Source organism: Neovison vison, chromosome 4 (assembly GCF_020171115.1).
Source record: "Neovison vison isolate M4711 chromosome 4, ASM_NN_V1, whole genome shotgun sequence".
Lineage (NCBI taxonomy): Eukaryota > Metazoa > Chordata > Mammalia > Carnivora > Mustelidae > Neogale > Neogale vison.
The window spans coordinates 88,784,123-88,809,971 of NC_058094.1; positions in this window are offsets into that span (position 1 = coordinate 88,784,123).

Below are 25,849 nucleotides of genomic sequence, written 5' to 3' on the forward strand. Positions count from 1 at the left end.
GCAGTGGGGGCCAACTTGCTTCAGTTCTCACTCACAGACTGGATAGTTTGGGACCAAGGCATTAAAGATGGTGAAGGCTTCTGCAGCCTTTTTTAACATTCAGATGGCATCCGGAGGGGTGACGGTGTTTATGGTCCAGGCCCAGAAGTGCTGCATGTAATGTTTATTTACCTCACAGGACAGCATAGTCACATGACTCCAGTGGACTACAGTAGAATCAAGAAATACAGTAGAGTTGCTTATTTTATCCACAGGAATAATAGGAAACAGATTTTCACAGACATAGCTGAGTTTGTGACAGTATCAGAAGAGAAACTGGAACATCTGGTTTATAAAAATCACTATAGAAAATTGTATTGTGAATGATGTTTTTGAGAGACACTTCTAGACGGAATAGACAAAAACATCTTATCTGTCAAAGTAATAATGATAAGAATTTAAATATCCTTCTGGGACCACTAAGTTGGGTTTTAGCATTTCTTTGGGTGACAAATAACAGCTTGTGAGATTTATCTTTTCCACATAGCAGACCAAGTTCATTTGCATTACACTAAGCAACCAAACTTTTCCAATGAGAGCAGGTCACAGTTGCCATCTCTCCCAGAATGACGATTTTTTTTTTTTTTTTTTTGCTTCTGGACATGGAACAAGCCCCTAATCCACCAACTGAAGTTCATGGGAGTGTCATTAAAATGAAACTAATACTAAATTTTTATCCTTAAGTATGGACCCCTTGAAAAAGAAGATTGATATTGAATATAAGTGGATGTATTCAAAAAATAGATGAGAATTATGAGTTGATTGAATTGTGAAGTCATGTGACAGACAAAGACGTTTAGAGAAAGGGCAAGATTCTGTAGCTGCCTTACATCTATAGAGTTTGCTTCCTTGCCCACATTTTTGTTTTTTGGAATGCCTAAGTTCAGTAAACTAATTTTTGATAATAGCTGAATAACATTCTGAACGATGTTATATGAATTCATATAATAGGAAAAAACAGAGGAATCAGAGACAAGATTCCCAAAACTAGAACATAAAGAAAAGGATCAGGTCTTTGCCCCTAGGAATAATGGATTATAAGAAACTTCCTTTTTGGTTAATCCATGGACTCTTCTCTGTCCTCCTCTAACAGAAAAGAATGTGCAGAATTCCAACAGGCAAAAGGTTACACTTCAAGAAATGTAGTTTCATTTTAACCTTCGATAATATTTAACCTCTGGGAGAAAATATAGTGGAAAATTAGGAGGAGGCTCCGTTTCATCCTTTCCCATAAAGTGAACTGATTACTTACTAAAGAACTCTTATCACCCATGAAATCAGCCCGAGATTGGAATTATACACTTCTGCATCATTATGGGGGCAGAAGACACCAGTGGGCAGGTAAAGTGGAATGGAAATATCGGATGGATATGGAAAATAATCAAAAGGGGAGGGAGCCACAAGAGGTGACCCATTGAAAAGTAATACCTCAGTACAAGAGTTGCCTGTGATTGGGGACCAACATTAACTTGGGAGTCTGGTTGAAAGCTCTCAAAAAGAACAAAGGGTAATTGGGGGAAATTGGGGAATTGGGCGGTTAGGGACAGGGGCTTAAGCCCGTCAACCCAGGACAACCACCTCTGGCACTGAGCCAGAGAGAGTGCAGCGAAGAAGCCAGGTCTTGGTCCGTGAGCCATGGCATGCCTGAGAGCTTCTGGCTGGCAGCACCCATGAGAGTGGGGTAGCCTCGCCAGCTGGTAGAAACACAGCCTTTTCCACTTTCCAAGTGCGGACTGCATGAACAGAATCTGAGTCATGTCCTACATCCTCTCCAGAGAGAGCTCTGTGCAGGCGCCAGCCAGCCAGCACTCTCTAGAATCCAGAGAGTCTGAGCACTACCAGCTCAAGCCAGCATGAAAATCTCAGGGCTTTATCTGCTCTGGACTGCTCTGGCAGTCTGGAGCCACCCAGACAGTCTGGAGCCACCCAGACAGCCAGGGCTAGTATTTCCCATGATTTGGGGTACAAGCAGGAATTCTTGTACCAGAGACCATGACCCCAGAGACTGTGACTGGTGACTGTCTCTGCCAGTGGCAAAGGCAAAATTTATGTGCTCTGGAGGACCCAGAATGGAAGAAACTGAAGCTTCTGTCTGAGAGGGAGGTCTTGGTTCAGTTTGCTTTCCTCTAATCTTCCAAAAACCATCAAAAGCCTCCAAGGGGAGAGAAAACAAAGAAACAAACAAAGAAAAAAAAAAACTCATCATCACTAGCCATCAGGGAGATTCAAATTAAAACCACATTAAGATACAACCTTACACCAGTTAGAATGACCAAAATTAGCAAGACAGCAAACAAAATGTGTTGGAGAGGATGTGGAGAAATGGGAAATCTCTTACACTGTTGGTGAGAATGCACGTTGTTGCAGCCACTTTGGAGAACAGTGTGGAAATTCCTCAAGAAGTTAAAAAATAGAGCTTCCCTATGACCCTGCAATTGCACTACTGGGTATTTACCCCAAAGATACAGATGTATTGAAAAGAAGGGCCATCTCTACCCCATTGTTTATAGCAGTGATGGCCATGGTTCCCATACTGTGGAGAGAACTAAGATGCTCTTCATCGGATGCATGGATAAGGAAGACATGGTCCATATACACTATAGAGTATTATGCCTCCATCAGAAAGGATGAATACCCAACTTTTGTAGCAACATGGATGGGACTGGAAGAGATTATGCTGAGTGAAATAAGTCAAGCAGAGAGAGTCCATTATCATGGCTTCACTAACTTGTGGCGCATAACAAATAACATGGAGGACATAGGGAGATGGAGAGGAGAAGGGAGTTGAGGAAAATTGGAAGGGGAGGTGAACCATGAGAGACTGTGGACACTGAAGAACAACCTGAGGGTTTTGAAGGGGCAGGGGCTTGGAGGTTGGGGGAGTCAGGTGATCGGTATTACATAGGGCACATTTTGCATGGAGCACTGGGTGTGGTGCAAAAACAATGAATACTGTTTCAATGAAAAGAAATAAAACAAACAACAAACAAAACAAACAAACAAACAAATAAAACCTCCAAAACACAAAGGCCTGAAAAACCCGTTTCCTAAAAGCCCACCTCTTTGATGGGGGCAGGAGGACTTAACTCTAGGAACATTGCCTGAAAAGCCATGTGACAGGCCTCTCCCCCAGAAAGTCAACCACGCACACACACAAAAAAAGTCAAGAGGACATCGATCTCTACTGCATAGATACAACTTTGACTTTTAATTCAGTCCCACTATTCTGGTTATTTTCATTTTTTAAAAATATGTAACTTTTTAACCTATTTACAATCACAGTGAGATGTGCATTACATTGAATTACACAATAAAATTTAACCTGAAATTTTAAATATATATTCCTGTGTTTTTCTTTTGCTTTTCTATTTTATTTTTTTCTTTTCCTTTCATTTCTTTTTTTTAAATATTCATATAGAGGTAAGCTTCAAGGTAACCCCCTTTCCCCAGTAAATGCTAACCCTACAGGTAAACCAGTTTTGATCCCCCTTTATCTCAGAGAAGTTGAGTCCATTCACAAAGATATAAAGATACATCCAGGAAAAATCAAAATAACCTGCCTCTCCCACACTGAGAATTCATAACCACTCTCCCATCTTTTTCGTCCATCCGTCTCTCTGTATTCATTTTTGTTCTGGTAGTACATAAATCTTGTACTTGGAGTTTATGTTGACAGGGTTCTTTCTTTTATTTATTTATTTATTTATTTTTCTCATCATCTACTTTTGTTGGTCTTTTTATTTGTCTGTCTTTGTATAGTTTATAAGTCTTATCTTTGTGCCCATTTGGGCTGGGCCTTCTCTTTTATTTTTTCATTTTTTCCTTCATTTCTCTCTCTTTTTCTTTCTTTTTGGTGGGGACTCTCAATTGCTCAGAAGCACTTCAGAGTGCAATTAACTGCAGCACAGTTGATACATTCAGCTACATATTCCTTCAGCCAACTCTCACCAAAATGACTAGGAGGAGGAATGCTCAACAGATGAAATATTCAGACACTATGCCATCTTCATCAGAGCTATTGGACATGAACATAGACAGTGTATTACAAAGGGAATTCAGCCTAATAATTATGCAGGCAATAGTTAGGATGGAGAAAGCCTTTAATGACAAAATGGAATTGAGGAGCGCAAAAGTGAAAGCCACCAGGAATGATGTTCACAATATTCTCAATGAGGTCCAATCTAATCTAAATTCTCTAAAAGCTAAGGTAACTGAGGCAGAAGATAGAATTAGTGATCTGGAGGACAAACATATAGAGAAAAAGGATCAGGAGGAAGCCCAAAACAAACAGTTTAGAAGCCATGAAAGCAGAATTAGGGAATATATGACACCATGAAATGTTCCAACTTCAGAATTACTGGAATCCTGAAAGGGAAGAGAAAGAACGAAGACTAGAACATATATTTTGAACAAATTCTCCATGAAAATTTTTCCAATTTGGCAAATGGAACCAGCATTCATATCCTAGAGGCAGAAAGTCTACCCACAAGATCAGAGAATCTAGAAAGACGTCGAGATACCTGATAGTGAAAATGGTGAATCATAATTGTAGACAGGAGCTCTTGAAAGCAGCTAGGGAAAAGAAATTCCTTATGTACAGAGAAAAGCCCATCATAATAATGTTATACCTGTCCCCAGAAACCTGGCAAGCCAGAAAGGGCTGGCAAGATGTATTCAGGGAACAAAATGAGAAGAAAATGCAGCCAAGAATAATTTATCCAGCAAGAATGACATTCAAAGTGGATGCAGAGATAAAGAGCTTCCAAGAATAGCAAGGTTTAAGAGACTAAGCGACCACAAAACTGACAATATAATAAATTTTAACAGGGATTTTTTTTAAATAGGAAAAATCCGAAGAATATCATTGAACAGAAATATAAGAAGACAATCTATACAAACAGTGACTTCACAGGTGACGCAATGCCAATAAAAACGTCTCTGTCAATAATCACTCGCAATGAGAATGGCCTGAATGCACCCATAAAATGACACAGGGTTGCCGACTGGATAAAATGACAGGACCCATCCATATGTTGTCTACAAGAGACTCATTTCAAACGTAAGGATATATCCAGATTGAAAGTGAAGGGATTGTGAAGCATCTTTCATGCCAATGGACCTCAAAAGAAGGCTGGGATAGTGATTGCCATATCAGATAAATTAGATTTTAAACTAAAGACTGTCATCAGAGATACAGAAGGACACTACATAAACCATTGGCCAAATAATTCAAAAGACAAGAGAGAGGCTCAAATTAATAAAATTATGAATGAAAAGGGAGAGATCACAATGAACACAAAGGAAGTAGAAACAATCATCAGAAGTTATTATCAACAGTTATATGCCAATAAGTTAAGCAACTTAGAAGAAATGGATGCATTCCTGGAAAACTATAAACTCCCAATATTGAACCAGGAAGAAATTGACAATCTGAATAGACTGATATCTAGTAACGAGGTTGAAGCATTGATCAAAAACCTCCCAAAAAACAAGAGCCCAGGACCTGATGGATTACATGGGTAATTCTCCCAAACTTTCAGAATAGAAATAACACCTATTCTCCTGAAACTGTTTCAAAACATTGAAGCGGAAAACCTCCAGACTCTTTCTATGAAGCCAGACTTACCCTGATCCCCCAAACAGGAAAAGACCACACCAAAAAGGAGAATTTCAGACCAATATCCCTGATGAATATGGATGCTAAGATTCTCAATAAGATCCTAGCTAATAGGATCCAACAGTACATTAAAAAAGATTATTCACCATGACAAGGTGGGATTCATCCCTGATTGTAACCATGGTGCCACATTCTCAAATAAATCAGTGTAATAGAACAAATCAATAAGAGAAGAGAAAAGAACCACATGGTCCTCTCAATTGATGCAGAAAAAGCATTTGACAAAATCCCGCATCCATTTCTGATTAAAAAGCTTCAAAGTATAGGGATAGAGGAAACATTCCTGAATTTCACAAAATCTATCTATGAAAAACCCACAGCAAATATCATATTAAATGGAAAAAAGCTGACAACCTTCTCCTTGAGATCAAGAACAATGACAAGGATGCCCACTCTCACCACTCTTGTTCAACATAATATTAGAAGGCCTAGCTACAGCAATCAGAAAACAAAGAGAAATAAAATGTATTCAAATTGGCAATAACAAAGGCAAAAACTCTCTCTTCACAGATTATATGATACTTCATATGAAAAACCGAAAAGGCTCCACCCCAAACTACTAGAATTCATTCAGCAATTCAGGAATGTGGTGGGATACAAAAATCAATGAAAAGAAATCAGTTGCTTTCTTATACACTAAGAATGAAAATATAGAAAGGGAAATTAGAGAATTGATTCCATTTACTGTAGCACCAAGAACCATAAGATATGTGGGAATAAGTCTAACCAATTAAAGGATCTTTACTCGACGAACTACAGAACACTCATGAAATAAATTGAAGAAGACACAAAAAGAATGAAGACCTTTCCATGCTCATGGATTAGAAATATAGCCACTGTTAAAATGTCTATGCTCTCTAGAGTAATCTATTCTTTCTATGGCATTCCAATAAAAATTCCACTGGCATTTTTCAAACAGCTGGAGTAAACAATACTAAAATTTGTATGGAATCAGAAGAGACCTTGAATTGATAAGAAAAAGTTGAAAAAGAAAAAAAAAATCAAACCTGGTTGCATCATGTTGCCCATTTTCAAGCTTTACTACAAAGTTGTGATCACCAAGACAGCATGGTACTGGCATAAAAACAGACACATAGACCAGTGGAACAGAGTAGAGAGCCCAGATATGGACCCTCAACTCTATGGGCATGTAATCTTCGACAAAACAGGAAAAAAAATTACAGTGGAAAAAAGACAGTCTCTTCAATAAATGGTGCTGGGACAACTGGACAGCTATATGTAGAAGAATTAAACTCGACCATTCTCTTACACCACACACAAAGATAAACTTGAAATGGATAAGAGACCTCAACTTGAGGCTGGAATCCATCAGAATGCTAGAGGAAAACATAGGCAGTAACCTCTTCAACATCAGACACAACAACTTCTTTCAAGACATGTCTCAAAAGAAAGGAAACAAAAGTGAAAATGAATTTTTGGGACTTCATCAAGATTAAAAGCTTCTACACATGATACTTGAAGGAAACACTCAACAAAACAAAGAGGCAACCCACGGAATGGGAGAAGATATTCACATCTGACAATATATACAAAGGGCTGATATCCAGGATCTATAAGGGACTACTCAAACTGAACACACACAAAACAGATAACCATGTCAAAAAATGGGCAGAAGACATGAACAGACACTTCTCCAATAAAGATGTATGAATGGCTAACAGACACATGGAAAAATGTTCATCAACACTAGCCATTAGGGAGATTCAAATCAAAGCCACATTTAGATACCACTTTACACCAGTTAGATTGGCCCAAATTAACAAGGCAGTAAACAATGTGTGTTGGAGAGGACGTGAAGAAAGGGAAACCATCTTACACTGTTGGTGGGAATGCAAGTCACTGCAGCTGCTTTGGAAATTAGTGCTGAGATCCTTAAGAAATTAAAAATAGAGTTTCCCTATGACCCTTCAATTGAACTACTGGGTATTTACCCCAAGGATAGAGATGTTGTGAACAGAAGGGCCATCTGTACCCCAATGTTCATGGCAGCAATGACCTTGGTCGCCAAACTGTGGAAAGAACCAAAATGCCCTTCAGCAGACAAATGAATAAGGAAGATGTGGTCCATATACACTATGGAGTATTACACCTCCATCAGAAAGGATGAATTCCCAACTTTTGTATCAACATCAATGGGACTGGAAGAGATGATGCTGAATGAAATAAGTCAAGCTGAGAGAGTCGATTATCTTATGGTTTTGCTTATCTGCAGAGTATAAGGAATAACATGGAGGACATAGGGAGATGGAAAGAGAAGGGAGATGGGGGAAATCAGAGGGTGATATGAGCCATGAGAGACTGTGGACTCTGAAAACCAATCTGAAGGATTTGCAGGGGAGGGCAGTGGGAGGTTGGGTGATCCTGGTGGTGGGTATTATGGAGGGCATGTACTACATGGATCACTTGTTGTGGTGCATAAACAATGAATTCTGGAACACTGAAAAGAAATATGAAAATAAATAAACATTAAAAAAGAGTAATGCACCACTAGAAATGCCTGGGGGAGGTTTAGTCTCTTTTATATTTTATTTATTTATTTATTTGTTTGTTTGTTTGTTTTTTAAAGAAACTTCCTAAGGATGCATTTTGTGAGGCAGATTTACAACACTACATGTCTTGATTAAAAATGAAAGTGGAAAGAAAAAGACAAAAAAAATTTCCACATTTTAATTTAGGAGTTATTTAAACTTACAGGAACTTTTCATTTACCTCCTGTTAGCTGTATCAGTCAGTGATAATATGTGTTTCAAATTCAATTATTTTTCTGAAATTCTATTAGTTCAGACTAATTCGCATATTTGCAAGTTCATTTGTTGTCACTTATTTACTATATATTTTGCCAGAGAGAATTATTATTACTTTCAAGTGATCACATTCACATGAATATATTATCAGTTATTGTCGACCATAGCTTAATTCACCTTAAATTGTGTAAAGAATACATTGATGCTTGTAGATATCATTCATTGATTAAAATATCACTTTCACCACATTTACTACAAGTTCATAAGAGATTAGAAGATACAACACCAATCCTTTCAAGAATTCTATCATGTTTTGTTTGAAGGTACAAGAGAGGTTTAATTTTTTTTTTAACAAACAAGTATGTAAGTAATTCATTTACCTTTTAACATTTAACTATATACCTATGTGAAAGTATAAAATAGATAATATATTTATCTTTAAATCGACCTTGACAAATAAGATTTTCTTTGGATTTCTTTTATTTAAATGCTTGAAGAAGTATCAACTGTTAATTCTAATAGTTTATTAAAATAGTTTTTATTAATTCCAATTAAAATCATCTTAAGAATTTGGAGAAATATTTCAACCTTAAATGATAAATAAAACTAAAAATGCCATAAGACATATACTGTTTATTATCTTGCAAAGTTACAAACATACTGGAATGGAGAGCTGACATTGGTCCTTCCACCATCCTATGAATGAAGTCATTTTTTTGAAAAGACTTCTTTGAATAGTTCTCAAACCAGTGTGTATACTTTTCTTTCATCCCTGCCCTTAACTTTTTAGATAACTCCATAAAAACGTAACAGCAATCATGATTTCAGGACATCTTTGTACATGAAGGAGAATACCTAGTGTTTTATGTGTGTATTCACTTGACCACTAGATATTATATGCCTCCTGCTGGGTTGCAACAGGAAGTTTGTTTTTAAGATTATATATATATTTTTTAAATATTTTATTAATTTATTTGACAGAGAGAGATCACAAGTAGGCAGAGAGGCAGGCAGAGAGAGAGAGAGGAGGAAACAGGCTCCCTGTAATCTCTATAGCCAATGTGGGGCTTGAACCTATGACCCTGAGATCAAGAGTCACACATTCTACCCACTAAGGCACCCAGGTGCCCTTTGTGTGTGTATTCTACCCACTAAGCCACACAGCTGCCCTTTGTGTATGTATTCACTTAAGAAAGTCCACAGACATGAATAAGGTGAAAATATCAATTGCTCAGCGTTTTCCTAAGAAATTCTGATACATTGTGTAGTTGTTGGAATAGTTGAGTTAAAGGTTAATTCAGAAGGTAAACAGATATATTTACTCAGGTATTTGAATATTATGTCTCTCATGTATAAGTTCTTTTTATTTTTTGGATATTAATCCTTACTTGGATATGTCATTTGAAAATATCTTCTCCCAATCAGAAGTTCTGTTGATTGCTCTCTTTGCTGTGCAGAAGCTTTTTATCTTGAGAAACAGTAGTTCATTTTTGCTTTTGTTTCCCTTGTCTTTAGAGACATGTGTTGCAAGAAGTTGCTGTGGTTGAAGTTGAAGACGTTGCAACCTGGGTTCTCCTCTAGGACTCTGAAGGATTCCTGTCTCACATTGAGGTATTTCATCCATTTTGAATTTGTTTGCATATAGTGTAAGAGAAGGTCCAGTGTCATCCATCTGTGTGTGACTGTCCAATTTTCTGAGCACCACTTATTGAAGACACTGTCTTCTTTCTCTGAGTACCCTTTTCTGCTTTGTCAAGGATTAGTTGACCATAGACATGAAGGTCCATTTCTAGGGACTCTCTTTTGTTCTACTGAGCTATGGGTCTCTTTTTGTGTCACTATTATGCTGTCTGATGAGCACAGCTTTGTAAACTAGCTTGAAGTTGGGCATTGTGATGTGCCCGGCTTTGGTTTTCTTGTTCAACAGTCCCCTGGCTAGTCAGGATAATTTCTGGCTACATGGAAATTGTATGATTTTTAGTTTTAAGGATTAAAATTTTTGATGGTATTTTGATAAGGATTTCGTTGAATGTGTAGAGTGCTCTGGACAGCATATGAATTTTTACAATGTTGATTCTTCCAGTCCAGGAGTATGGAATGTTTTTCCATCTCTTTGCGTCTTCCTCAACGTCCTTCCTCAGTGTTCTGTAGTTTATACGGTAGAAATAATTTACATCTTTGGGTTTACTCCTAGGCAACTTATGGGTTTGGGTGCTATGGTTGGTGGAATTGACACCTTCATTTCTCTTTCTCCATTCACTTTGTTAGTGCATAGGAAAGCAAGAGATTTCTGTGTTTTCATTTTGGAATCCTACATGTTTCTGACTTGCTGTATGAATTCAAGTCATTTTGGAGTGAAGTCTTTTGGTTTTTCCACATAAAGTATATTGTCTTATGCAAAGAGAGACAATTTGACTTCTTCTATGACAACTTGCATCCCTTTTACTTGCTATTGTTGCCCAAATGCTGAGGTTGGGATTTCTAATGTTGTGTTCAACAAAGGTAGTAAGAGTGGGCATCCCTGTCATATTCCTGACCTGAAGGGAAAAGCTGTCAGTTTTTCTCCATTGAGAATGATATTTGCTGTGGGCTCTTCACAGGTGGCTTTTATAATATGAGGTATGTTCCCTCTATCTCTGTATCTTGTTTTAAACATGAGAAAGTATTGTATTTTGCCAAATGGCTTGCTTTTTCTGCATCAAATGAGAGGTTGATATGGTCCTTGTCTTTCTTTTGTTTGTATGACTAATGACATCAATTGATTTGTGTGTGTTGAACCTCCTTTGCATCCCAGGAATAAACCTTACCAGGTGGTGGTGAATAGCCCTTTTAATGTGCCATGGAATCCTACTGGCCTGTATCTTGTTGAATAATTTGGTATTAGTGCTCACCAAGCTTATTCATCTTTAATTCCCCTTTGACATGAGGTCTTTGTCTGCTTGTGGGTCAAGGTAATGCTCAGCCTCAGAAAATCTTTTGGAAGCTTTCCTTCAACTTCTATTTTTTTGGAAACAGCTTCAGTATAATATGCATGGTTTATTCTTAAAATGTTTGGTAAAGTTCCACTGAAAAGGTATATGGCCCTGGACTCTGGTGTTTTGAGGAAGGTTTCTGATTCCTGATTCAATGTCCGTGCTGGGCATTGGTCTGTTCAGATTTTTCAAATTGTTTATTTCTTCCTGTTTCAGATTTGGTAGATTTCCAGGAATGCTTCTATTTCTTCCAGATGATCTACTTTGTTTGTATATAGTTGCTGATAATGTGTCCTAACAATTCCTTGTTTCTTTTGCATTGGTCGCGATCTCTCCCCTTTCCTTCCTGATTTTATTAACTTTAGCCCTTTATCTTTTCTTTTGGCTACATGTGGCCAGAGGCTTATCGATCTGATTAATTCATTCTGAGAACAAGCTTCTAGTTTTGTTGTTGGGCTCTGCTGCTATACTACTTTCCATTTCATTGATTTCTTTTCTGATCTTTATTCTTTTTCTTCTCCTGCTTGGTTCAGTTCAATTTGCTGTTCTTTTTCCAAGTGTAAGTTTAGCTTGTGCATTTGGGATTTTTCTAATTTTTTGGATGGCTATGTAACTCCCTCTAAAGAGCAACTTTTCAGTATCCCATAGGTTCTAAATCAATGTATTTTCATTTTCATTAGTTGCAATGAATTGTTTAAGTTCTTTAATTTCCTGAATGATGCAATCATTCCCTGGAAGGATGCTCTTGATCTCCAAATGTGTGAATTCTTTCCAAAGTTCCTCTACTGATTGGGTTCTAGTTTCAAATATTACTGTCTGAAAAATGCAGGGGAAAGTCTCAGAAGTTTGGTGTTGGTTGAGATCCGATTTGTGACTCATTATGTGATCATTTTCTTTTTAAATTTTTGATTATGTAATGTTATTCACCATACAGTAAATCATCAGTTTTTGACCTAGAGTTCTTAAACTCATGGTTTACATATAACATTATATATATATATATATATATTCATTCAGTAAATGCCCTCCTTAATAACTCCACCAGCCTCATCAAACTCCTCAACCTCTTTTTCTCTAAAATCATCTATTTCTTCAAGTTTCCATTCTTTTGTGGTTCATCTCTCCCTCCAATTCCCATACATTCCACTTTCCCTTTCTTTTCCTAATGTGCTCCATGTTATTCCTTGTTTTCAACAACTACATGAAAACATAAGATAATTGACTTTCTCTGCTGTACACCTTAGAGTCAGCATACTTTCATCCAGTCACTTCCATGTTGATTCAAAAGTGGGGTATTCCAAAAAATATATCAAGGAAGGGGAGACAAGATGGCGGGGAACTAGGAGGAGCCATAGTTTCAACATGTACCCTAAAGTTAGCTGATTACCTACCAAAGAATTCTGATCGCCCATAAAATCAGCCTGAGAAATGAGGGGCAGAAGATGCCAGTGGGCAGGTAAAGGGGAGTAGGACTGATATCGGAAGATAAACAAAAGGTGGAGGGAGCCACCAGAGGTGAACAATGGAAAGTAATACCCCAATATGAGAGTGCCCTTCATCTGGGGACCAGCATTAACTTGCAGTCTGGTTGAAAGCTCTCAAAAAGAACAAAGGATTGCGGGGGGGAATTGTGGGAATTGGGAGGGCTAGAGACAGGGGTTTAAGTCCCTGAGCCCAGGACAGCCTCCACTGGCACAGAGGCAGAGAGAGTGCATCAGAGAAACCAGTTCTTGGTCTTTTAGCTGCCAGTGCACCCCAGAACACGTGGGGTCCGGCTCCTGTGAGGGGCTGGGAGCATTGCCAGAAGGCAGAATGCCAAACCTTGCTAACAGAGCCTAAGACACATGCCCCCTTCAACCTCCCCTGAGAGAGGTGCACGAAGGCCCATCCTGGTGCTCTTAGACCTGTGCCATACTACCAGAGCCTGAGATGCACGTGCCCATCACTCTCCCTGAGAGAGGTGTGAGAAGGCCCAGCCCGGTGCTTAGACCCACACCATACTATCAGAGCATGAGATGCATGCACGCACACCACACTCCCTCCCCTGAGATAGGTGCACACAAGCCCAGTGCTCTTAGACCCAGAAAGACCAAGCACTCACAGCCCGGGGCAGTGGGAAAATCTCAGTGTGCGATCACTGCTTGGAACCTCTCTGGTGGTCTGGAGCTGCCCAGAAAGCTGCTGCTCCCATGGTTTTGGGGCAAGCAGAAGATCCTGCATCCCCAGGGACCACGACTTGGGACCTCCTCTGCCAGCGGTCAAGGAGGAATGTATATGGGCTCTGCAGCACCCACAGAAGAGCAGACTGAGGCTTCTCTCTGAAAGGGAGGTCGGGGTGCAGTTTGCTTTCCTCTAAACTTCCCCAAATCATCAAAGTGGTGAAGGTGAGAGAAAAATAGTGAACAACATAAAACCTCCAGAGAACAAAAGCCTGAAAAAAATGTTTTCCTCAGAGCCCACCCCCTTGAGGGGGTCGGGAGGACTAAACTCAGGGAATGTCTTTGACTGAAAACCCACGAGGCAGGCCCCTCCCCCAAAAAACCAACTAGAAAGAGAGAAAAAAAAGACTACAAGAGAACAACCACCACTAGTTCATAGATAAAACTTTAATATTTAACAAATTCCCACTATTCTCATTCACTTTTTTAATATAAATAATTTTTTTTCCAATTTATTTATTTTCAGAAAAACAGTATTCATTATTTTTTCACTACACCCAGTGCTCCATGCAAGCTGTGCCCTCTATAATACCCACCACCTGGTACCCCAACCGCCCACCACACCCCGCCACTTCAAACCCCTCAGATTGTTTTTCAGAGTCCATAGTCTCTCATGGTTCATCTCCCCTTCCAATTTACCCAAAAGCACATACCCTCCCCAATGTCCATAACCCTATCCCCCTTCTCCCAACCCCCTCCCCCATGCAACCCACAGTTTGTTTCGTGAGATTAAGAGTCACTTATGGTTTGTCTCCCTCCCTATCCCATCTTGTTTCATGGATTATTCTCCTACCCACTTAAGCCCCAATGTTGCATCACCACTTCCTCATATCAGGGAGATCATATGATAGTTGTCTTTCTCCGCTTGATTTATTTCGCTAAGCATGATACGCTCTAGTTCCACCCATGTTGTCGCAAATGGCAAGATTTCGTTTCTTTTGATGGCTGCATAGTATTCCATTGTGTATATATACCACATCTTCTTGATCCATTCATCTGTTGATGGACATCTAGGTTCTTTCCATAGTTTGGCTATTGTGGACATTGCTGCTATAAACATTCGGGTGCACGTGCCCCTTTGGATCACTACGTTTGTATCTTTAGGGTAAATTCCCAGTAGTGCAATTGCTGGGTCATAGGGCAGTTCTATTTTCAACATTTTGAGAAACCTCCATGCTGTTTTCCAGAGTGGTTGCACCAGCTTGCATTCCCACCAACAGTGGAGGAGGGTTCCCCTTTCTCTGCATCCTCTCCAGCATCTCTCATTTCCTGACTTGTTGATTTTAGCCATTCTGACTGGTGTGAGGTGATATCTCATTGTGGTTTTGATTTGTATTTCCCTGATGCCGAGTGATATGGAGCACTTTTTCATGTGTCTGTTGGCCATCTGGATGTCTTCTTTGCAGAAACGTCTGTTCATGTCCTCTGCCCATTTCTTGATTGGATTATTTGTTCTTTGGGTGTTGAGTTTGTTAAGTTCTTTATAGATTTTGGACACTAGTCCTTTATCTGATATGTCATTTGCAAATATCTTCTCCCATTCTGTCAGTTGTCTTTTGGTTTTTTTAACTGTTTCCTTTGCTGTGAAAAAGCTTTTGATCTTGATGAAATCCCAAAAGTTCATTTTTGCCTTTGCTTCCCTTGCCTTTGGTGATGTTCCTAGGAAGATGTTGCTGCGGCTGAGGTCGAAGAGGTTGCTGCCTGTGTTCTCCTCAAGGATTTTGATGGATTCCTTTCTCACATTGAGGTCCTTAATCCATTTTGAGTCTATTTTTGTGTGTGGTGTAAGGAAATGGTCCAATTTCATTATTCTGCACGTGGCTGTCCAATTTTCCCAACACCATTTATTGAAGAGGCTGTCTTTTTTCCATTGGACATTCTTTCCTGCTTTGTCGAAGATTAGTTGACCATAGAGTTGAGGGTCTATTTCTGGGCTCTCTATTCTGTTCCATTGGTCTATGTGTCTGTTTTTGTGCCAGTACCATGCTGTCTTGATGATGACAGCTTTGTAATAAAGCTTGAAGTCCGGAATTGTGATGCCACCAACTTTCGCTTTGTTTTTCAATATCCCTTTGGCTATTCGAGGTCTTTTCTGGTTCCATATAAATTTTAAAATTATTTGTTCCATTTCTTTGAAAAAGATGGATGGTACTTTGATAGGAATTGCATTAAATGTGTAGATTGCTTTAGGTAGCATAGACATTTTCACAATATTTATTCTCCCAATACAGGAGCATGGAATATTTTTCCATTTCTTTGTGTCTTCCTCAATTTCTTTCAAGAGTACTTTATAGTTTTCTGAGTATAGATTCTTAGCCTCTTTGGTTAGGTTTATTCCTAGGTATCTTATGGTTTGGGGTGCAATTGTAAATGGGATTGACTCCTTAATTTCTCTTTCTTCTGTCTTGTTGTTGGTGTAGAGAAATGCAATTGATTTCTGTGCATTGATCTTATATCCTGACACTTTACTGAATTCCTGTATAAGTTCTAGCAGTTTTGGAGTGGAGTCTTTTGGGTTTTCCACATAGAATATCACATCATCTGCGAAGAGTGATAATTTGACTTCTTCTTTGACGATTTGGATGCCTTTAATTTACTTTTGTTGTCTGATTGCTGAGGCTAGGACTTGTAGTACTATGTTGAATAGCAGTGGTGATAATGGACATCCCTGCTGTGTTCCTGACCTTAGTGGAAAAGCTTTCAATTTTTCTCCATTGAGAATGATATTTGCGGTGGGTTTTTCATAGATAGCTTTGATGATATTGAGGTATGTGCCCTCTATCCCTACACTTTGAAGGGTTTTGATCAGGAAGGGATGCTGTACTTTGTCAAATGCTTTTTCAGCATCTATTGAGAGTATTCCATGGTTCTTGTTCTTTCTTTTATTGATGTGTTGTATCACATTGACTGATTTGCAGATGTTGAACCAACCATGCAGCCCTGGGATAAATCCCACTTGGTCGTGGTGAATAATCCTTTTAATGTACTGTTGAATCCTATTGGCTAGTATTTTGGTGAGAATTTTTGCATCTGTGTTCATTAAGGATATTGGTCTATAGCTCTCTTTCTTGATGGGATCCTTGTCTGGTTTTGGGATCAAGGTGATGCTGGCCTCATAAAATGAGTTTGGGAGTTTTCCTTCCATTTCTATTTTTTGGAACAGTTTCAGGAGAATAGGAATTAGTTCTTCTTTAAATGTTTGGTAGAATTCCCCCGGGAAGCCATCTGGCCCTGGGCTTTTGTTTGTTTGGAGATTTTTAATGACTGTTTCAATCTCCTTAGTGGTTATGGGTCTTTTCAGGCTTTCTATTTCTTCCTGGTTCAATTTTGGTAGTTTATATGTTTCTAGGAATGCATCCATTTCTTCCAGATTGTCAAATTTGTTGGCGTAGAGTTGCTCATAGTATGTTCTTATAATAGTTTGTATTTCTTTGGTGTTAGTTGTGATCTCTCCTCTTTCATTCATGATTTTATTTATTTGGGTCCTTTCTCTTTTTTTTTTTTGATAAGCCTGGCCAAGGGTTTATCAATTTTATTAATTCTTTCAAAGAAGCAGCTCCTAGTTTGGTTGATTTGTTCTATTGTTTTTTTGGTTTCTATTTCATTTTTTTCTGCTCTGATCTTTATGATTTCTCTTCTCCTGCTGGGCTTAGGGTTTCTTTCTTGTTCTTTCTCCAGCTCCTTTAGGTGTAGGGTTAGGTTGTGTACCTAAGACCTTTCTTGTTATTTGAGGAAAGCTTGTACCGCTATATATTTTCCTCTCAGGACTGCCTTTGTTGTGTCCCGCAGATTTTGAACCATTGTATTTTCATTATCATGTGTTTCCATGATTTTTTTCAATTCTTCTTTAATTTCCTGGTTGACCCATTCATTCTTTAGAAGGATGCTGTTTAGTCTCCATGTATTTGTGTTCTTTCCAAATTTCCTCTTGTGGTTGAGTTCTAGCTTCAGAGCATTGTGGTCTGAAAATATGCAGGGAATGATCCCAATCTTTTGATACCGGTTGAGTCCTGATTTATGACACAGCATGTGATCTATTCTGGAGAATGTTCCATGTGCACTAGAGAATAATGTGTATTCTGTTGCTTTGGGATGAAATGTTCTGAATATATCTGTGATGTCCATCTCATCCATTGTATCATTTAAGGCCTTTATTTCCCTGTTGATCTTTTGCTTGGATGATCTGTCCATTTCGGTGAGGGGAGTGTTAAAGTCCCCTACTATTATTGTATTATTGTTGATGTGTTTCTTTGATTTTGTTATTAATTGGTTTATATAGTTTGCTGCGCCCATGTTGGGGGTATAGATATTTAAAATTGTTAGATCTTCTTGTTGGACAGACCCTTTGAGTATGATATAGTGTCCTTCCTCATCTCTTATTATAGTCTATGGCTAAAAATCTAATTGATCTGATATAAGGATTGCCACTCCTGCTTTTTTCTGATGTCCATTAGCATGGTAAATTCTTTTCCACCCCATCACTTTAAGTCTGGAGGTGTCTTCGGGTTTAAAATGAGTTTCTTGGAGGCAACATATAGATGGGTTTTGTTTTTTTTATCCATTCTGATACCCTGTGTCTTTTGATTGGGGCATTTAGCCCATTAACATTCAGGGTAACTATTGAGAGATATGATTTTAGTGCCATTGTATTGCCTGTAAGGTAACTGTTACTGTATATTGTCTCTGTTCCTTTCTGATCTACCACTTGTAGGCTCTCTCTTTGCTTAGAGGACCCCTTTCAGTATTTCCTGTAGAGCTGGTTTGGTGTTTGCAAATTCTTTCAGTTTTTGTATGTCCTGGAAGCTTTTAATCTATCCTTCTATTTTCAATGATAGCCTAGCTGGATATAGTATTCTTTTTTTTTTTTAAAGATTTTATTTATTTATTTGACAGAGAGAAATCACAAGTAGATGGAGAGGCAGGCAGAGAGAGAGAGGGAAGCAGGCTCCCCGCTGAGCAGAGAGCCCGATGTGGGACTCGAACCCAGGACCCTGAGATCATGACCTGAGCCAAAGGCAGCGGCTTAACCCACTGAGCCACACAGGCGCCCCTGGATATAGTATTCTTGGCTGCATGTTTTTCTCGTTTAGTGCTCTGAAAATATCATGCCAGCTCTTTCTGGCCTGCCAGGTCTCTGTGGATAAGTCAGCTGCCAATCTAATACTTTTACCATTGTATGTTACACACATCTTTTCCCGGGCTGCTTTCAGGATTTATTCTTTGTCACTAAGGCTTGTAAATTTTACTATTAGGTGACGGGGTGTGGGCCTATTCTTATTGATTTTGAGGGGCATTCTCTGAACCTCCTGAATTTTGATGCTCGTTCCCTTTGCCATATTGGGGAAATTCTCCCCAATAATTCTCTCCAGTATACCTTCTGCTCCCCTCTCTCTTTCTTCTTCTTCTGGAATCCCAATTATTCTAATGTTGTCTCGTCTTATGGTGTCACTTATCTCTTGAATTCTCCCCTCATGGTCCAGTAGCTGTTTGTCCCTCTTTTGCTCAGCTTCTTTATTCTCTGTCATTTGGTCTTCTAGATCGCTAATTATTTCTTCTGCCTCATTTATCCTAGCAGTGAGAGCCTCCATTTTTGATTGAACTTCATTAATAGCTTTTTTGATTTCAACGTGGTTAGATTTTAGTTCTTTTATTTCTCCAGAAAGGGCTTTTATATCTCTGGAGAGGGTTTCTCTAATATATTCCATGCCTTTTTCAAGCCCGGCTAGAATCTTGAGAATTGTCATTTTGAACTCTAGATCTGACATATTACCAATATCTGTATTGATTAGGTCCCTAGCCTTCGGTACTTCCTCTTGTTCTTTTTTTTTTGTTGTTGTGAATTTTTCCACCTTGTCATTTTGTCCAGCTAAGAGTATATGAAGGAGCAAGTAAAATACTAAAAGGGTGGCAACAATCCCAGGAAAATATGCTTTAACCAAATCAGAAGAGATCCCAAATCGTGACGGGGGATTTCTCCCCCCTCACGATTGGGTGAGGGATATCCTCTGATTGGGATCTCCTTTGATTGGGATCTCCCAATCTCTTCTGATTGGGATCTCTTCTGATTTGAGGATAAAAAGAAGTTCAAAAAGAAAGAAAGAAAAAAAAGAAAAGAAGAATTTAAAAAAAGAGATTGAATTAAAAATTCATTCAAGAATTAAAAAAGAATTAAGAAAAAAAAGATTGAAGAGATTAGGAACTCTTCTGATTTGGGGATAAAAAGAGGTTCAAAAATAAAGAAAGAAAAAAAAAGAATTAAAAAAAAGAAAATGAATAAAGAAAAGTATAAAAAAGAAAATATATATATATATATATTAGATAATCTAGTTAAAAAACGTTAAAAAAGAAAAGGGTAAAAGTTATAAAATTTTAGCAGAAGAAGAGAAAAAAATGAAAAAGAAAAACATTAAATTAACTGCAAGACTAAAAAATCACAGGCAGAAAGCCATGATTTCCGTGGTTTGTTTTCTCCTCCTCTGGAATTCTGCTGCTCTCTCCTTGGTATTGAAACTGCACTCCTTGGTAGGTGAACTTGGTCTTGCCTGGATTTCCTGTTGATCTTCTGGGGGAGGGGCCTGTTGTAGTGATTCTCAAGTGTCTTTGCCCCAGGTGGAATTACACCGCCCTTACCAGGGGCCGGGCTGAGTGATATGCTCGGCTTTGCTTTCAGGAGCTTTTGTTCCCTGAGCTCTTTCCGTAGAGTTCCGGAGGACGGGAATACAAATGGCGGCCTCCTGGTCTCTGGCCCGGAGGAGCCGAGAGCCCGGGGCCCCGCTCCCCAGTGCGCCCTCAGCGAACAGCTCCTAGTAACTCGCGTCTGCCTAACCTCCAGCCGCACTCCGAGCTCACCGAGCTTGCGACCGGTTCAAGGCAACTCTGAGCTGCGAGCTTACTGTCGGCTCTGTCTCTGCAGCCGGCTTTCCCGTTCCAATATCTGCAAGCTCTGCGACACTCAGACACCCCCGATCCTTCTGTGACCCCGCGGGACCTGAGGTCACGCTGGCCCCGTGTGGGCTTCGCCCCGGTTTAGCCTCCGGAGTGATGTCCCTCAGCGGAACAGACTTTTAAAAGTCCTGATTTTGTGCACCGTTGCTCCGCCGCTTGCCTGGAGCCGGCCCCTCCCCCCGGGGTCTATCTTCCCGTCGCTTTGGATTCACTTCTCCGCCAGTCCTACCTTTCCGAAAGTCGTTGTTCTTCTGTTTCTAGAATTGCTGTTCTTCTTCTCTTCAATCTGCCGATGGATTTGCAGGTGTTTGCAATCTTTAGATAAGCTCTCTAGCTGATCTCCTGCTAGCTAAGGTAGTCTCACCCTGCTACTTCTCCGCCATCTTGACTCCTCCCCCAATATAATTAATTTTTAACCTATTTATCATCACAGTGAGATGTCCAGTATATCAAATTCCATAATAATCTTCTAAACTGAACTTTTGATTCATAAACCTGTGTTTCTCTTTTGCATTTCTATTTTTTCAATTTTTTTTTAAAAAATTTGTGTTTAGTTTAGTCTAGTTTCTTTCTTTACTTTTATTTTCTAATATTCATATAGAGTTAAATTTTAAGGCAATCCCCTTTTCCCAATCACTATTACCCCTATAGGTAAACCCATTTTTAATACCCTCTTATATTAGAAAAGTTGAGTCCTTTAACAAAGATATCAAGAAACATCCAGGAAGAATCAAAATAATCTTCCTCGTGCACACTGAGAATTTATAACCACTCTCCCATCTTTTTCGACCACCAGAGTTTCTGTTTTTTTTGTGTTAGTCCTAATAGTATATAAATCTTATACTTGGGGTTCTTTTTGCTGAGGTTTTTCCTTTATTTGCATATATATATATATATATATATATATATATATATATATATATAGTGTGTGTGTGTCTGTATTTTTTTCTCTTTTGTCATATACATTTATCAGTCTTTTGTTTGTCTGTTTTGTTTGTAGACTTCATAAATCTTACCTTGGGGCCCATTTGGGCTGGACCTTCTCTGTTATCTTCTCTTTCTTTCCTCTCTCTCTCTCTTTCTCTTTGTTTTTCTTTTTCTTTTCTTTTTCCTCTCCTTTGGGTGAGGAATTCTGATTGCTCAGAAGCGTTCCAGGGTGCACCTTGCCTGCACCACTGTCGATACATCCAACTACATCCATTCACTCATCTCTCACCAAAATGACTAAGAGGAAGGATGCCCAACAAAAGAAAAATACAGACGATGGGCCTTCTGCAACAGAGCTAATGACTATCAACATAGACAATATGTTGGAAAGAGAATTCCGGCTAACAATTATCAGGCAATAGCTAGGTTGGAGAAAGCCAATGATGACCAAATGGAATTGATTAGGGCCGACCTGAAAGTGACCAGACAGGATGTTCACAATGTTAGGGCAGAACTGAAAGCCACCACAGATGAGGTTCACAATGATCTCAATGAGTTCCAATCTAATCTAAATTTTCTAAAAGCCAGGCTAACTGAGACAGAAGATAGAATTAGTGATCTGAAGGACAAACAGATAGAGAGAAAGGATCAGGAGGAAGCCTGGAACAAACAGCTTAGAAGCCACAAAAACAGAATCAGGGAAATAAATGATGCCATGAAATTTTCCAGTGTCAGAATTATTGGAATCCCTGAATGGGAGGAGAAAGAAAGAAGTCTCGAATATTTAGTGGAACAAGTTCTTCAAAAAATTTTCCCAATTTCGTGAATGGAACCAGCGTTCATGTACTAGAGGCAGAACAGTCTCCCCCCAAGATTTTAGGTTCCAAAAAACATCAAGGCACCTGATAGTAAAACCCAGGGATCATAATTGTAGATACAATCTCTTGAAAGCCGCTAGGACAAAGAGGCTCCTTACGTACAAAGGAAAGCCCATCAAAATAATGTCAGACCTGTCCACAGAGACCTTGCAAGCCATAAAAGGGCAGGAATGATACATTCAGGGCACTAAATGAGAAGAACATGCAGCCAAGAATACTTTATCCAGCAAGACTGACATTCAAAATGGATGGAGAGATAAAGAGTTTCCAAGACTGGCAAAGCTTAAAGGACTACGCAACCACCAAGCCGATACTGCAGGAAATATTAAGGAGTGTTATATAAAAGAGGAAAAATTCCAAGAATAGCATTGAACAGAAATATAGAGACAATCCACAGAAAGAAAGACTTCAAAGATTACCCGATGTCAATAATAACATATCTATCAATAATCACTCTCAATGTGAATGGCCTAAATGTGTCCATAAAATGACACAGGGTTGCAGATTGGATAAAACGACAGGACCCATCCATATGTTGTCTACAAGAGACCCATTTTGAACCTAAAGATACACCCAGACTGGAAGTGAAGGGATGGAGAAGGATCTTTCATGACAATGGGCCTCCAAAAAAGGCCAGAGTAGCGATTATCATATCAAATAAATTAGATTTTAAACTAAAGACTGTAGTCAGAGATACAGAAGGACACTAGATTATTCGTAAAAGGACTATCTATGAAGATAATCTAACAATTGTAAATATATATGTCCCCAATATGGGAGCAGTCAATTACATAAGAAAACTGTTAATCAAGATAAAGTCATATTGATGTGAATACACTAATAGTAGGAGATCTTAACACATCTCTCTCAGAAAGAGACAGATCATTGAAGTAGAAAATCAATAAAGAAACCAGAGGATTGAATGACACATTGGACCAGGAGGACCTCGTTGATATATACAGAACATTCCATCCAAAACAACAGAATACTCATTCTTTTTAAGTGCATATGGAACCGTCTCAATAATAGACCACATACTGGGTCACAAATTAGTACTCAACAGATATCAAAAGGCTGAGACTATTCCCTGCATATTGTCATATCACAATGCTTTGAAACTGGAGCTCTATCACAAGGAAAAGTTCAGAAGGAACTCAGAAACGTGAAAGCTAAAGACGACCTTGTTTAAGAATGCTGGGATGAACCAGGAAATCAAAGAACTGAAACAATTCATGGAAACCAATGAGAATGAAGGAACTTCGGTCCAAAAGCTTTGGGATACAGCAAAGGCAGTCCTTAAGGGGGAAATACATAGCCATCCAAGCCTCCCTAAAAAAAAGAAAAAAATCCAGAATACACCATACCAGCTGCCTGTACACCTTAAAGAACTGGAGAATCAACAAAATCAAGCCAACTCCACACATAAGAAGGGAAATAATCAAGATTAGAGCAAAGATCAATGACATAGAAACTAAATATACAGTAGAACATATCAATGAAACCAGAAGCTAGTTTTTTGAAAAAAATCAATAAGATCGATAAACCATTGGCCAAACTAATCCAAAAGAAAAGAGAGAAAGCGCAAATTAATAAAATTATGAATGAAAAGGGACAGATCACAACGAAGATAAAGGAAGTAGAAACAATCATCAGAAGTTATTAACAACAGTTATATGCCAATAAATTAAGCAAACTTGAAGAAATGGATGCATTCCTGGAAAACTATAAACTCCCAAAATTGAACCAGGAAGAAATTTACAACCTGAATAGACCAATTTCTCATAACAAGATTAAAACAGTGATCAAAAACCTCCCAAAAAACAAAGCCCAAAACCTGAAGGATTCCCTGGGGAATTCTACCAAACATTCAGAGAAGAAATAAGACCTATTCTCCTGAAGCTGTTTCAAAAAATTGAAGCAGAAGGAAAACTTCCAGACTCTTTCTATGATGCCAGCATTATCCTAATCTCCCAACCAGGCAAAGACCCTATCAAAAAGGAGAATTTCAGACCAATATGACTGATGAATATGGATGCTAAGATTCTCAACAAGATCCTAGCAAACAGGATCCAACAAAACATTAAAAAGATTATCCACCATGACCAGGTGGGATTCACCCCTGGTCTACAAGGATGGTTCAACATTCACAAATCAATCAATGTGATAGAACAAATTAATAAGAGAAGAGAAAACCACATGCTCCTCTTAATTGATGCAGAAAAAGCATTTGACAAAATCCAGCATCCATTCCTGATTAAAACGCTTCAAAGTATAGGGATAGCAGGAACATTCCTGAACTTCATCAAATCTATCTATGAAAGACACACAGCCAATATCATCCATCCTGGATGGGAAAATATTTTTAGCCATCCTGTTGAGATGAGGAACATGACAAGGATGCCCACTCTCAAAACTCTTGTTCAACATAGTATTAGAAGTCCTAGCAACAACATTCAGAAAAGAAAGAGAAATTAAAGGTATCCAAATTGGCAATGAAAAATTCAAACTCTCTCTCTTCGCAGTTGACATGATTCTTTATATAGAAAACCCAAAAGACTCCACACCCAAACTACTAGAATTCAAACAGTAATTCAGCAACGTGGCTGGATACTAAGTCAATCTACAGAAATCAGTGCCTTTCTTATACACTAACAATGAAAATACAGAAAGGGAAATTAGATAATCAATTCCATTTCCTATAGCACCAAGAAATATAAGATACCTGGGAATAAGCCTAACCAAAGAGGGAAAGGATCTATATTCGAGGAACTACAGAACACTCATGAGAGAAATTGAAGAAGACACTAAAAGATGGAAGACCATTCCATCTTGGCAGAATAGACATTGTTAAAATGTCTATACTGTCTAGAGCAAGCTATAATTTTACTGTCATTCTGAAGAAAATTCCACTGGTATCTTTCCAAGAGCTAGAGCAAATAATCTTAACATTTGTATGGAATCAGAAGAGACCCTGAATCAGTAAGGAAATGAAAAACAAAAAACTGGGGGCATCATGTTACCGGATTTCAAGCTTTACTACAAAGCTGTGATCACCAAGACAGCTTGGTAATGGCATAAAAACAGAAACATAGACCAGTGCAACAGAGTAGAGAGCCCAGTTATGGACCCTCAACTCTATGGGCAAATAATCTTCGACAAAACAGGAAATAATATACAGTGGAAAAAAGACAGTGTCTTCAATAAGTGGTGCTGGAAAAACTGGACAGCTATATGTAGAAGAATGAAACTCGAATATTCTCTTACACCATATACAAAGATAAACTCAAAATGAATAAAAAACGTCCACATGAAATAGGAATCCATCAGGATCTTAGAGGAGAACATAGGGAGTAATCTCTTCAATATCAGCCATAGCAACTTCTTTCAAGATATGTCTCCGAAAGCAAAGGAAACAAAAGTGAAAATG